General features: G+C 42.9%; 1 protein-coding gene across 1 annotated transcript in view; it reads right to left on the reverse strand.

Annotated features, from left to right (window-relative positions):
- The window catches only part of LOC108882034 (RAS guanyl-releasing protein 2), a 34,843-nt gene extending 26,844 nt beyond the window's left edge, over positions 1-7,999 (reverse strand). Inside the window, exon 1 of the mRNA XM_018674263.2 lies at positions 7,422-7,999. The gene's annotated coding sequence lies outside the window, so the exon portion shown is untranslated. The remainder of the gene's footprint in view (positions 1-7,421) is intronic.
- Between the last annotated feature and the right edge of the window lie 155 nt (positions 8,000-8,154).

Below are 8,154 nucleotides of genomic sequence, written 5' to 3' on the forward strand. Positions count from 1 at the left end.
TATCTTAGCCTCTTTTTGTCTGACAGAATGATAAAACATTGTACAGCATGATATAAATCACAGAATAGCAGCAAGTCTTCTATACAGATTTACTTCAAATATTTTACTATAAGATTTCTTAAATACCTATCTACCTCTATACAGTAAAGTCAACCATTTTGTGGACACATGCCTTTTCTTTTCATGTTAAATATAGCTTCTCACAAAGCCCACACATTATAGGGAAGCCAGCTTCTTATATAAATCTTCATTGCCTTTTCATGTCTTAAAATCGACACTGGCATTGATTGATGATAAGACACTGACAAGCAGATAACGATATCTATCCTCTTATTGATATTCCCATAATGGGCTCATTTCCATGCTAGTAAATACCCCAAGCTAATGCACAATCTCCATACAGCCATTGATTTAGTTTCACACCCTCCCAACTGACATTTGGGTAAAACAAGCTTGATTGATGTTTTCATAGCTAATGGTCATGAGCAAAAAGGTGTAGGTGCATTCATTCTCTCTGTTAACTCTGCAACGCAAACATGTTAAAAGCTCCTACCACCAGCATTGTGGCAGTGCTCTAGGGATGGCAGTTAAGATACATGTAATGGCCACCCAGAGGAAAAGTTAAGGGATCACTGCAGTTTAGAGTGAGATGTTTGGACGACTATTGGATGGATTGCCTTGAAATCTGCTAGATATTCATCTTCCCATGGAGATGAATTGTAATAACATTTGTGATCCCCTTACTTTTTATCTGGAGCCACCATCAGGTCAAAACAATTTGTCCAATACCTCAGGAGTAAGTGTTAAGTACTAATTACCAAACATTAGGATGCTTACACCCTAAAATAAGATGATGGACATGATAAACACATGTTAGCTAAAAATCAGCATGTTGGCGCTGTCACTTAACCATGTCATGATATACACTTGACTAAAATACTCTTAATAGTGAAAACACATTTGGCCTCGTTCTCACACCAGTGGTAGAGTTGGTGCTTGTGTTTCCAAAAATGACAAATGAAAGACCACATCTGTCACACATCTCTTTGCTTCCTGTCACAGAGGAAGTTTGTTTTCTAACTGCCCATTCCCTGCTGTTACCCCATTTTACCATGGATTTCACTTTTCATTTTAGTTGTGAAGCAGCAAACAGCCACAAGTAGCAACTCAAAACGCTTTACATTTCCCACAAGAAATCCAACCTGGTGGCACATGGTATAAAATGCAGTTTAAAGTCTTGGAGAGGCAGACCGTCTTTGCATGGCAAATATTATTATTATTCTTGAGAGCGATTGAAAATGATTATCATATAAAGTTTAACCCCAGGTTCTCAAGTGAGGAGCGGTAATCCTGATTCTGGAGCTTTATCTTATCTTTCTGTCCTTGTGAGGCCATGTGGCTAGAATTACAAGACTGCGAAACATATACAAACACCAGTTCTTCACATTATACACACACCACCCTTATCTCTTGCCCAACACCCCCTAGTTTGTTTCCGGAAGTTGTAGCAAGGGTGCTGCATGATGGGACAGATATAGTTCTCCAGAGGGGCCTACAGAGCGGCTGGTGGCAGGCTCTATTTACAGACTGCAGGGTACTGAGAGCAGGAAGGGAAACATTTCCTTTTCCCTGGACACGCAGAATGCCACATCGGTGGGGAGGCACCGGCTGCAAACTGAGATTAGCAGCTACAGTGCTCCTTAGGGAGGGAAGGGGAGGAGGGGGGGATAAAGAGAGAGACTGGGAGGCAGAAAGAGAGTGTACTCTACCTCGCTTCAGCTCAAATATTAAAAAGATTGTTGGCTGAAGAGGGGGGAGATCAAATAGGCAGGGTTAATAATGATGGAACACACAACATGGAAACTAATTCGGCTAGGATGTGTCTCAAAGCAAATGGAAGCAGTCCTGCTAATACTGTGTAAGGGGGGGCAAGCAGCACTTTTCTTAATCTTGAAATAACAGAAGGAAGCAAGGGAGAGAAATATGTAGATTTCACAATGTCTTGCTGGGATACAGCAGCTGCCAGAGTGTAACGTTTCATTATGTCCTCCAAAACGAAAAAAGTCACGCATCCTGTTCCACATCTGGCACAATCTCATATCTCACATCTCAACTTTCTGACTTCAAATGAAAAGTGTCATGTGTGAAACAGAGAAGGGCATTCCTGCAGATCCCATGTGCCGTTATAATATCTGCCTCCCGCCCCCCCAACCCCCACCCCCACCCCACCCTCAAACACAACAATGTATCATTGTGTCACACTGTTTTTACTGCTTTGTTTTGGGGCTTCCTGCTCAAACTTATGTCCTTTTACCAGATGTGAAAGTTTGCTTCATAACAAATACCGGAAGGGTGTGTTGGTATCCGTGTGTGAAATGTGGCAAGTGTACTCTTGTTACAGATTATCTCATATGCAGCAAATTTGTTTTTTAAGTGTTATTAGTACTGATTCTTAGATAAGTTTTGTCGGTTATTTCACTGACACACACACATAACCTGCTGTGTGATGAGTGAAAGATGAGGCCACATGGTGGATTGTTTAAAAGAGGAAATGATGATACATCATCTTTTGCAATAGCACATTAGGGTTTGTGTATTGCAGTGAACACCCTGGCAGTTTCTACCAACCGTCTATTAATTTCTGAACATGCCTCGGTCAGAGTTCATGTTCTGGTTTTGTGTAATGCTGATGTCAGGAATCTCACTTCCTGTTGTTACAGGGTATTTCATTTCGGGTGAACAATTCCATGTAATGACAGTACTGTAATCTGAAATATTAGTCTTTGTCAAAAGACTGTATTATCAGACATCAGCTTTATGAAAAAAAATGATAAAATGAGGAAAGAATTAGGAAGTCCTATTACCACAAACTTAAGCAATACTCTTACATTTTAAGAAATATGCTTATTCACAAATTTGTGGAGAGCTTTAGGTGAGGACATACCACTCTTATGCCTGTAAACTAAATAGAAAGCTACTTCCAGCAGCCAGTTAGTTCAAAATAATTTAGTGTAGACTAGAGTATCTACTCACTAGGCTAGCTGTTTCCACTTTTTTCCAGGTTCAAAGGAAAAGCTTGACGTTCTGGTATATGCTAAATTCACTTTCTTGTCACGAGATAGCAAAGAGGATTAATATTATTCTCGTGTTTACAGAAAATTTGTAGCTAGAGCCAACCAGCAGTTAGCATAGCTTAGCATAAAGACTGGAAACAAAGGGAAACTGCTAGCCTGGCCCTATCCAAATGCAACAAAATCTAACAACCAGAAACTCTAAAGCTAACCAGTTTACAAATTGTGTGTTTAATCTGTACAAAAACCAAGACTTAAAAACAACAACTCAAAACAACAATTGGGACCAGTATCTTCCTGGAGTCCCCACTGGGTGCATGGTAAAAGTATTTCAGGTTTTTATGCTAAGCTAAGATAACTGGAGGCTGGCTGCAGCTTCATGTTTACCATACATACATGAGAGTGATATCCATCTTCTAATCAAAATGGACAACAAAGCAAATGACTGAAATTTCCAACAATTTCTTCTAAGTCAAGCAAATCAAACTGCAGTTATTTAAAGAAACCATGACATGGAAGTCACCAAAAGAAAATACAATCTACATTGAAGATCCAAATTATTTTGTCTAGTGCCAATTAGGAGGCAGAGGCCAGAGACAGCGGACATACGACTGTGGAGCTGCAGCTAACATCCACCCAAAAACAGCCTCTGGTTAGGCTGTAATGTGATGTGGAATCTTTTGATTTTCACAAATTCTAGATTTCTAAGTAATGCTTGTGGCTTGCAGAACAGGGCATTGTACGTCTGGTGACGAATTTGTTCTCTGCACAGTGTTTATCTGCTTCATTTCCTCCTGCCTGTCAGAGTTTTGCTCACTGAGCTATACAGTGGTTTTAAAGATCAGTCATTCTGAACTACTTTCATGTCATGTGTGAATGCAGGCAGTTTCACATTTCCCCAACCAGCCTCTTCATTACCCCCACAGGCTTTTTTAACAGCATTAGCTCTGGCTAGTTCCTGTTTATGTTGAATTTCCTCCCTAAAACAGCTCACATCCCTGAGGAGACCACAAACCCCACAATTTCCTGTCATAATACACCATTCATCATGCAAATTCAGATAAAAAGTGTGGGAGATTATAGACTGCAAACAGACGGAGTATGAAAACAAAGGTAAAGAAATGAATATACTTTTTTTGATTGCAGGTGCAGGGACACCACAAGCGTTGCACTCAGTCATTTTTTGATTCCCTTTCTGGAAATAAGCCACACCTAACACCTGTTACACAGAGTGATCAGTCAACTGAAACCTTAACTAATCGCAATCATGCAATCACCACCTGCTAATTCACTGCCTTTAGTAATCACTGGCTAAGATACAGCACCAGCGAGTTTCGATCCTCCTTCCCACCAGGCTCACCCACTACTGTGTTTCGCCTTGACTGATTTAATTCCAGCCACAGCTTGATTTATAGCTTTTCAGGTCCGACACTTTCCCTCCCCAACCATCCCCTCCTGTGTCTCCCCCTTGGGTTCTGCATCTCCCTTCTGCACTCCAGCTATGCCTTTAAAGGTGAGGAGAGCAGAGTGCATTGACAGACTGATATTTTACAGGGTCTGTGCCCTTTCATGAGACTTGAAGTGGTGTCTGTCCCATGTCTTCTGCGACGGAACAACAGGGGGGAACTGACGAAGAGTAATTCTTATTTTTCTCAACGGAACCACTGTAGAATGTTTATTTTTTGCAATTTTGAAATAGTTAATAGAGGCAAAATCAGCAATGATCCTGTCTGCATATAGAGATGTCACATCCACTCAAAATTAGATCCTTTATTGTCAGAGTTTTAAGATTATTGTCATCCAAGTTAGTGGGAGTCAAACCAAAGCTGATTCCAGCTCTGCCTACGCTGTGTGTCTTTAAATTCTTTTCCATGTTAAAAACACACTCCTAACAAATAGTTCTGAGGAAAACTTTCCTGCGAATTCAGGAGGGCCTGGATGCAGTTTTTGCCCACGATGCGTCACAGTTTAAACGAATGACTCCAAACGTGCTCAGTGTGAATGCGACCCTAGCAGGTAAAGCGTGAAAGGATGACACAGGTTATTAGCAGTGTAGTGCATGGGGCTCTGGAGGAATAGATGGGATTAGCTAATGAAAAGTGAGATAGGGAGGGCAGGCGGAGGCAGAAAGTGCATTGGACTGTGCAACCCAATGATGGCGAACATCCAGCACATGTGTCTGCTCTGCTGCTCTTGTCTGCTCTCTGTAATTATTTTCTTCTTTGCTTGATTTTCCTCTTGTGTAGATCGATTTTTGCTTCCCTCTTCCTCACTCTGTCCCTCTGTTCTGCTTGATAGTTTATTCCTTCTTCTCCTCCGCCTCTTCCTCCTCCCAGATTTGTTGCTGTTGGTCTTTTGGCATAAAGCAGCAGCCCCTCACAATGGATCCAATTATGGATGGCTTTCCTGATAAGTGCAACACCGCTACAGGTTGAGGTGGGGGAGGCGGCTGGAAGTAATGCTAAATATCAAGGGTGGCCACTCCAGAGGCCTGAAGTAATTGCACTGCGGCAGCAGAGGAGAGAAAGGAGGAATAGAGATGCAGAGGCTTTTTCTGAATCTCCTCTACTTGATTTTACCTGATTCTATATATGCTTTGAATCCTTGAAATCCTTTGTCTTTTAAAGCGATATATCTTACAAGTCAAGCATCACTTCACTTGTTGGGTACATGAGATCACAGAGGCTGGGTTACTTTGAGGTATCTGGTGATCAAATAAGCCAGAGTCTGATTAAATGGACTTCAAATTAATTGTTTTATTGATTTGTTCTTCGGTGGCAGATTTATGTGAGTGGGCGCTGCACATACTGTATGATGGCTGATGTTGATGTGTGCCTCATTTGCATCGCCTGAATCAGATGCCTGATCTGGATGAGCAAGTGCGCACCCTGCACACAAAGCAAGCTTGTCTGGTATTCAAAATAAAAAAAAGTTAATCAGCAACACGCAGCCAAATCAGCCACACTCTAAACACTGAAGTGACTTTTCTGCCCCCTGCTCGACTCCAGCTGCTAAGACTTTCAAATGTCCAGACAGGCAGCCAGTCACAGCTTACAAGTCAAATCCCACTGGTCTGACACCAAAACACGGCTGGATGAGGCAGGAGTGAAGTCAGCAAAGGAGCTGCAGAGCAAGTAATCAGCAGCCCCGACGCTCAAAGATGCCTCGTAATCCCTGCTGGTCTGAGGGCGGTGGGGGAAAAAATTCAACTTGAACCTTGAACAGTAAAAGACAACTGCAGCCTGTATAAGAGAGCATATAATGAGAGGACTGATTGAATGAAAATAAAATGAGCAAGGTAAGCCTGAACTCTCCTTTGTTTAAATCAGCAGCCTAGGCTGAATCACAATAAGCTGCGATGTGGCCTTGGGTGTTACTTTCCAGTCACTGCAAATTCTCACCAACACATAGGTGTTCATTGGTTGTTAGCAGAGCCGCCATGGGTCCTGAAAGTCAGTGTGAGTGTAATTTGGGGGACAGCTCGGCAAGCTCTGAGCCATGAAAGACGTGTCAGGGTTGAAGCCACAGGTTTCAAATTGAGTTTTCCCTCCTCCCGGACTGGTCAAGCAATAACTTTGGATGTCAACAGACTTCTGTTTGCCATCATTCCCACAACTGAAAGCAGGATCGAGACCCTGCCACTCCCTCGGTCTAATTTTAGGAACAGGCGTTCTGTCCTCCTCTGCTCTGCTCCTCCTTCCTGAAAAATGTTAATTCTATTTGTGATGGATCCAGATCAGTGCTGCTGCAGCTCTGAGCACCTGAGGATCTTGTTACGCTAATTATGCCTGGACTATGTGGCCTATTAATGAAGCTAATGTATTCTTGCATTCATTCCACTGCACAGCCACCAAGTCATTTGGTTGTTTATGAGCTGGGTAGACAAACTGACAGTGAACCTGCCTCACCAACAATGAGCTGGTGTCTGTGCTCTGTAAGCATCATTAACACTGTTCAACTAGTGGATGTAGCTGACAACTGTAGGATCCTACACATAGCTTCTTCAAGTCCAGCTTTCACAACAGCTGTGAGTAATTTGTACTTAAAGTACAAAGCCCATCCATGAACCACAACCCCTAATGAGTCAACATGAAATAATCAGACTGCTGTGATTGATGCAAGCAGGCAAGTCCATGCATAATCCTCCCCACTGTTGCAATACATCACACTGATGTGTATCAGTTGATCAAGTGATTACATTTTTAACACAAAACAGGCAAGTACCACTTCGCTGTGGCAGATTTAAATTTTAAAAAAAGTATATCTGAGACCCGTCATGCGTAAAAATGAAAAATGAACTCAAGCTGCCTCAGTTTCTTCCCAACATACGACTTATGACATATTTCTTACCTTCAGAGTTTGAAGGGCCCCATGCTCTGAGAGGAGAGGCTACAGTGATATCAGTTGTGGAGTGAGCGCCGAGATGAAAAGCGTTACATCACCAGCTCCGCCGAACTCTTAAACGCCCGTTAGGGTTACCAAGTGGGAACACCAGGTCCTGCGGTGAGAGGCGGCAACGATCGAAACCCGCAGGAACTCATCAGAAGAGAGACACTCCGATCCTTCTTCGGAGTTAACGCTGGCGCTCCCCTCGTTTAGGCTAAGCGGGAATTCTACGGCTCATTAACCCTACAACACGCTATAAGTCCTCTCAGTTGTGGATGTGTGTGTGCCGGAGCGGCGGACGCAGCTGAGCTCAGTCATCTGGTCGCGGTCGGCCCCGCGTGCCAGCCTCCTGTTCACGTTCCAGCTGTGCAGCTCGCAATCACACTGCAGAGCCACAGTCCCGCCTATTGGTAGTATCACAGCAACACCTCAGTCTGTCCACATGCTTGTTGTGTACGAGCTGCTACGCACCGTTAGACACCACAACAGTCTTTCCGTTTGTGAGCTGCTCAGCGCGTCCATCAGTCAGAATCATCAGGCTCACACATGACAGCAGCTCGGTAACTTCATCAACTTCAAAAATGATCACATTTTGTCCAGTGGTCACGTGTTGTGAATGACAGAAGCTTTGTGCGTCTTTTTTTTTAATTAAGTACACAAGAGACAAACTGCTGCTGCAGTGAATGCAATGATTTAT

The sequence above is a fragment of the Lates calcarifer genome, linkage group LG14, assembly GCF_001640805.2.
Source record: "Lates calcarifer isolate ASB-BC8 linkage group LG14, TLL_Latcal_v3, whole genome shotgun sequence".
In the NCBI taxonomy this organism is placed as follows: domain Eukaryota; kingdom Metazoa; phylum Chordata; class Actinopteri; family Centropomidae; genus Lates; species Lates calcarifer.